The sequence below is a fragment of the Salmo salar genome, chromosome 17 (assembly GCF_965601325.2).
Source record: "Salmo salar chromosome 17, fSalSal1, whole genome shotgun sequence".
NCBI lineage: Eukaryota > Metazoa > Chordata > Actinopteri > Salmoniformes > Salmonidae > Salmo > Salmo salar.
In genome coordinates, this window is record NC_138307.1 from 1,281,541 (window position 1) to 1,288,757 (window position 7,217).

Consider the following 7,217-nt stretch of genomic DNA (forward strand, 5'->3'; position numbering starts at 1 on the left):
TTTGTTGTCCTTCTGTTGCATCTCTATCAAAAATACAGCATCTCTGCTGTAACGTGACACTTTCTAAGGCTTCCATTGGCTCTCTAAAGCCGCCAGAAAGTGGAATGGGGTGTCTGCTGTCTCTGGGCAAAGTACAGCAGCTCTGTTTGTGAGTGGTCAGCCTGGGGACAGTGAGACTGAGATGCGCATTCACGAGACTTCTCCATTTTTTTTCTTTCAGCCTTTGAATGAATACAACGTTGCCCGGTTGGAATATTATCGGTATTTTACGAGAAAAATAGCATTAAAAATGTATTTTAAACAGCGTTTGAAATGCTTCTAAGTACGGTAATGGAATATTTTGAAATGTTTTGTCACGAAATGCGCTCGCGCGTTACCCGTCGGATAGTGACCTGAACGCACGAACAAAACGGAGGTATTTGGACATAACTATGGATTATTTGGAACCAAAACAACATTTGTTGTTGAAGTAGAAGTCCTGGGAGTGCATTCTGACAAAGAACAGCAAAGGTAATCCAATTTTTCTAATAGTAATTCTGAGTTTAGTGAGCCCCAAACTTGGTGGTGGTCAAATTAGCTAGCCTGTGATGGCCGAGCTATGTACTCAGAATATTGCAAAATGTGCTTTTGCAGAAAAGCTATTTTAAAATCTGACATAGCGTTTGCATAAAGGAGTTCTGTATCTATAATTCTTAAAATAATTGTTATGTATTTTGTCAACGTTTATCATGAGTAATTTAATAAATTCACCGGAGGTTTTCGGTGGGTATGCTAGTTCTGAACATCACATGCTAATGTAAAAAGCTGGTTTTTGATATAAATATGAACTTGATTGAACAAAACATGCATGTATTGTATAACATAATGTCCTAGGAGTGTCATCTGATGAAGATCATCAAAGGTTAGTGCTGCATTTAGCTGTGGTTTTGGTTTTTGTGACATATGCTTGCTTTGAAAATGGCTGTGTGATTATTTTTGGCAGGGTACTCTCCTGACATAATCTAATGTTTTGCTTTCGGCTGTAAAGCATTTTTGAAATCGGACAATGTGGTTAGATTAGCCTCTCTGGGCTAGGCGGGACGAAATCGTCCCACCTACGCAACAGCCAGTGTAATCCCGTGGCGCGATTTTCAAATACCTTAGAAATGCTATTACTTCAATTTCACAAACATATGACTATTTTACACCATTCTAAAGACAAGACTCTCGTTAATCTAACCACACTGTCCGATTTCAAAAAGGCTTTACAACGAAAGCAAAACATTAGATTATGTCAGCAGAGTACCCAGCCAGAAATAATCAGACACCCATTTTTCAAGCTAGCATATAATGTCACAAAAACCCAGAAGACAGCTAAATGCAGCACTAACCTTTGATGATCTTCATCAGATGACACACCTAGGACATTATGTTATACAATACATGCATGTTTTGTTCAATCAAGTTCATATTTATATCAAAAACCAGCTTTTTACATTAGCATGTGACGTTCAGAACTAGCATACCCCCCGCAAACCTCCGGTGAATTTACTAAATTACTCACGATAAACGTTCACAAAAAACATACATTATTTTAAGAATTATAGATACAGAACTCCTTTGTGCAATCGAGGTGTCCGATTTTAAAATAGCTTTTCGATGAAAGCACATTTTGCAATATTCTGAGTACATAGCAAAGCCATCACGGCTAGCTATTTAGACACCCACCAAGTTTAGCCCTGACCAAACTCCGATTTACTGTTACAAAAGTTTGATTACCTTTGATGTTCTTCGTCAGAATGCACTCCCAGGACTGCTACTTCAATGTTGGTTTGGTCCAAAATAATCCATCGTTATATCCAAATAGCGGCGTTTTGTTCGTGCGTTCAAGACACTATCCGAAGTGTAAATAAGGGTCACGAGCATGGCGCAATTCGTGACAAAAAAAATCTAAATATTCCATTACCGTACTTCGAAGCATGTCAACCGCTGTTTAAAATCAATTTTTATGCCATTTTTCTCGTAAAAAAGCGATAATATTCCGACCGGGAATCTGCGTTTAGGTAAACAGGGGAAAGAAAACAAAGCATTCGGTCGACGCGGGCACGCGCCTGAGTCTCACAGTACTGTAACCAGCCACTACCCAAACAAGCTACTTTTTTTCAACCAGAGCCTGCAAAGCCACGATTCAGCTTTTTGCCGCCTTCTGAGAGCCCATGGGAGCCGTAGGAAGTGTCACGTAACAGCAGAGATCCTCTGTAATGGATAGAGATAATCAAGAAGGGCAAGAAATTGTCAGACAGGCCACTTCCTGCATGGAATCTTCTCAGGTTTTGGCCTGCCATATGAGTTCTGTTATACTCACAGACACCATTCAAACAGTTTTAGAAACTTTAGGGTGTTTTCTATCCAAAGCCAATAATTATATGCATATTCTAGTTACTGGACAGGAGTAGTAACCAGATTAAAATCGGGTACGTTTTTTATCCAGCCGTGTCAATACTGCCCCCTATCCCTAACAGGTTAACGAGAGTCTTGTCTTTAAAATGGTGTAAAATAGTCATATGTTTGAGAAATTGAAGTTATAGCATTTTTGAGGTATTTGTATTTCGCGCCACGCGATTCCACTGGCTGTTGACTAGGGTGGGATGCAAACGTCCCACCTAGCGCATAGAAGTTAAATTCAGTGTGCATGCCCTGCAGTGTGGTTTGGTTAGAAGGTTTTCAGCACATGTGGGGATTCCATATAGTGATTCGCATTGTGGCCGCCAATGGAATGGGTGGAGTAAAAGTCCAGCAACACTCCGTATTATTCAGAGCCCCATGAAATGACACAATACAGTGTGTGTATATATATATATGATGATCTTTCAGCGGGGTAATGGGTGAATGTGTCAAAGACCTGATGGGCCCAACACTGTGCGGTATGGCTTGTTTTTGTTGTATGCGTGTTTGTGTACGGAGGAACATGTAACTTGGTTGCAGAAGAAAGCCACTTTCAATTTCTTCAGGTTAGGTGCTTTCATCAAGGTAAGTGTTTCTTGGTGTAACATCGTCCCCAGGCTATTGCACAAACAGCACATAAGCCTTGGATATCAACCATTCAAAGCTGGTCTTTGTGTAAATGACCATAGAATTCTATAGGAGTGACCTTACTGAGTAAAGTATTTGTCATCGTCACTAGTTAATACTATAAAAAAGTGATAATTATGGCTAAACCCCACCCATTTCCACAATTTATCTTCTTAAAATTGCATTTTAAACTAATGAAGGCCAAGTTTGATTTGAGAGGAAGTGTCTGGGAACCAGATTGTGTAATGTGACTAACATGACTTTACAAGCATTTTGCTACACCCACAATAACATCTGCTAAATATGTATATGTGACCAATAAAATTTGATTTGATTTTGATTTGACTTTAGAGTGTATTCTAACTGACCCAACCTGTCACCCTTTATAAAGCAAATGTTTATCATATTCTACATAGTGGGTTATGTCATATTTGACAATGGTGATTATGTCAGTTATGCCACATTTATGAACCCTTTATAAAGCATGATATGTGACTATAGATACTTTGAAACACATGTCGTGCTTATGAAGGCATTATGAAGGCTTTATGAAGCCTTTATGAGCTGAACGTCATTTAACTAAAACTTAACCTAAAACTAAAAAAAAAAATGTACAGTATCAAAAACGTATCAAAACTAACAAACAGGACTGTAAACTAAAATTAAACTTAACTTAAATGAAAAGTGAAAATAGTATAATAACCTTGGTACAGATGACTTTGGAATGATACTTCAAATTCAGCATGAACAAAAAACAAAACAAAATAATTTAAGGGTTTAATATGCATTTACTACTTGTATCAGTCAGAAAACAAAACAATTACAAGACATACTTCATGAATCCTCCTGCAGCTCCTCATAAGAAAGACATTGAGAGTGGTGTATTCTGAGTGGTTTGAGGGTGGTGTGTTGGCGAGTGGCTTACCCACGGATGTTGACGAACAGGTCCTCACAGGCCTTGTGGATGTGAAAGACCTCATCCCTGAAGAGACAGAGGCAGGTGCTGCTCTGGAGGGCCAGCTTCCACAGGCTCAACGCTGCTGGGTCAGTATTCAGCACCGCGTGGCACAGGACGAACCCGACTAGTGGAGGGACGGGTTAGTACTGTAAAAACTGCTGAATGCTGCTCTACAATTGCAAATATAGTAACATATATTCCCCTACTTTTTTCACTGAGACCCACCTGAAGCATTTTAATATTTCTTGTGACTGTTATAAAATAAGATTTTGGAGCCGGGATCTAGTTTTAAGTAAGCCTTTGGACAAGTAAAGCCTTAGGGGCAAGAGCCTAACTCTGTTAATGTAGCACAAGGCAGATTGATGTACAAGTAAACCCCTTGGACAGTACACTAATCTGTCGCAGGGCCTTACCCCCAATCAATCTCCTTATTGAGGAGTGCCAAGCAGAGGCATGAAGTCCCATGCTTTGGTATGACTTGACCAGGGATCGAACCCCCAACCATCCAATCTCAGGGCAGACACTAAGCATAAGTCCAAAATGAATCCTCCCTGAACAATTCGGAAAAAAAACTTAACACAATAACTTGAGCAGTAAACTTACACACAATCCATTTCTCCATACAGTCTAAGGAGAGGTATTCACATGGCATCTAGAACAGAGACCAGAGATTTGTCAGGATGAATTCACAGATGAAGTTTGAACTGAAAATATATTATTGGACTGCTAATAATGTGGACTATAAAAACAGCTTGTCCAAAACATCTATGAACACAATTTTCCAAACAGCAGAGCTGGCTAATACATTTACAGAATGAGTAGAATAAATGGGAGAACACATGGCATGTCAACCAGATAAGGTGTTGGATGGGTAAGAGGTGTTAACTGATTGGTGTGAAGGTGGGTTTAGAAGCAGTTTAGTTGTAGTAGGGGCTTAGGAAAGTGACTGGGCAGTAGGCACTGACTGTGTCTGACTGGGCTGGGTTGAGCATGGTACTGGGGGCGCTAATCAGGCTCAGAAGCTGGGCATTCCTCCACTGGTCTGCGGACAAGTTCCTCCTGGGGTAGACCATCTGCAGCGAGATGAGTGCGTCTGACAAAGACTATCGCCATCGGAACAGAAAGAGAAGGAGATAAATTGGAGGTATTTCTGGGTGCATAATCATTTCTATAGGTATTTACTTGCTAGTGAATAGGAAAATTGTGGACATTTCTTACATGGTGCTATCTGTGCCGTGTATGTAAAACAGTGCTATCCATTTTTCTTTTGTATATTAGTGTTACTGAGGAATATATTCACAGATGTCTTGTGTCTCACCTTCCCATGAGGGACAAACTCTTCCATCATCTTTTTTAGAGGATTCTCATAGTCCACGATCATTTGGCCCAGCCTTGGGTATTCCCTGTCACTGGTTGCGGAGAAGAGGGAAAAAAAAGTCAAAAGACATCACATAATATATTTCACAGAGGATAGTCCTGCTCATAGCTCTAGCTGTACCTGGCCCCGTGTGTCATTTCATGGGCGTAGTTGTAGAGTCCAATGATTGCTTTCCGCTCTTCAATACGGGACAGTAGCATCATTAGTGTAGTGTAGGTGACAACTAAGTCAAGGTAGTTCTTGGTGAGGTCAAAGTTAACCGTCTATAAAGACAGAATGAAAAACTTCAGTTAGCTTTGATTAGGATTATAGAAAATATATAATCTCTGAGGAGATTTGAAAAAATACTTATTTTTATACCAAGTAAAGGGAATTGTGGAAAGATGAATACTTACAACATCAAAGAAAACCTGGCAAGCGTCAATAGTGTTCAGCAATTCAGAAACATTGTCCTAGAAGAAATATAAAACACTCATGCCTGGATTGTATAGGTACAACATAGCTAAATAGTATATGATTCTACAGGTGCAGCATTTTCCTACCACTATTCAGAGTAATGACGAAATGGCTACTCAGACATTGATCTAGCCTAATTAACACAGCTATATACACATCTATGAGCGTTGGACTTGTAACCGAAAGGTTGCAAGATCGATTCCCCGAGCTGACAAGGTAAAAATCTGTCGTTCTGCCCCTGAACAAGGCAGTTAACCCACTGTTCCTAGGCCATCATTTAAAATAGGAATTTGTTCTTAACTGACTTGCCTAGTTAAATAAAGGTAAAATAAAATAAAAAATATATAAAAAGCATGTTACATTATGCTTATTATTACATGAACATACCTATTAAAGTAGTTTAACATCGAGTTAAAAAATTGTATTTCCTTACCTTGAATTCCATGACATCCACAAATGTGAAGTAATATAGAGATAGATTCTTTAGTATTTCAGACTTTTCTTTTTGAAGCTGTGTAAGCTGTTGCTGTAAATGTAGAATAAACAATTTGTTAGGTCTCTCAAGGAGCATGTCAAAGTAGTCATGTCAAACTTATCTGTAAGGTTCACTTCTTTCACCAGCAGTCACACACCATGTAATTCTCCTGGTTTGATGGTTGACATTTTACGGCACTATTATTTTCTATATTTCATTGCATATCTAACTTTTGAATTTGGCCAATAACCGATAACTTCTTGAGTAAACCATTTGTCAGTGTTAAAGTTTAGATAGTTTAACTACACCAGTCTCCAGATCTTATTAGCTAATGACTGCATGACAAAAATGCACTGTAGGGAACCTTAGGTACTGAGTGACTATCCAGTAATTTCTTTTTTAAATTATTATTATTACCCTTTTTACTTATTATTAGCCAATTTCGTGGTATCCAATTGGTAATTACAGTCTTGTCTCCTCGCTGTAACTCCCGTACGGACTCGGGAGAGGCGAAGGTTGAGAGCCGTGCGTCCTCCGAAACACAACCCAACCAAGCCACACTGCTTCTTGACACAATGCCCACTTAACCAGGAAGCCAGCCGCACCAATGTGTCGGAGGAAACACCATGCACCTGGTGACCGTGTCAGCGCCCACTGCGCCCGGCCCGCCACAGGAGTCGCTAGCGCGCGATGGGACAAGGACATCCCTGCCGGCCAAACTCTCCTCTAACCCAGACGACGCTGGGCCAATTGTGCGCCGCCCCATGGGTCTCCCGGTCACGGCCAGCTGCGACAGAGCCTGGACTCGAACCCAGAATCTCTAGTGGCACAACCTTAGACCACTGCGCCACTCAGGAGGCCGTTATCCAGTATGGTTTGTAGTTGTGATATGTTTGACT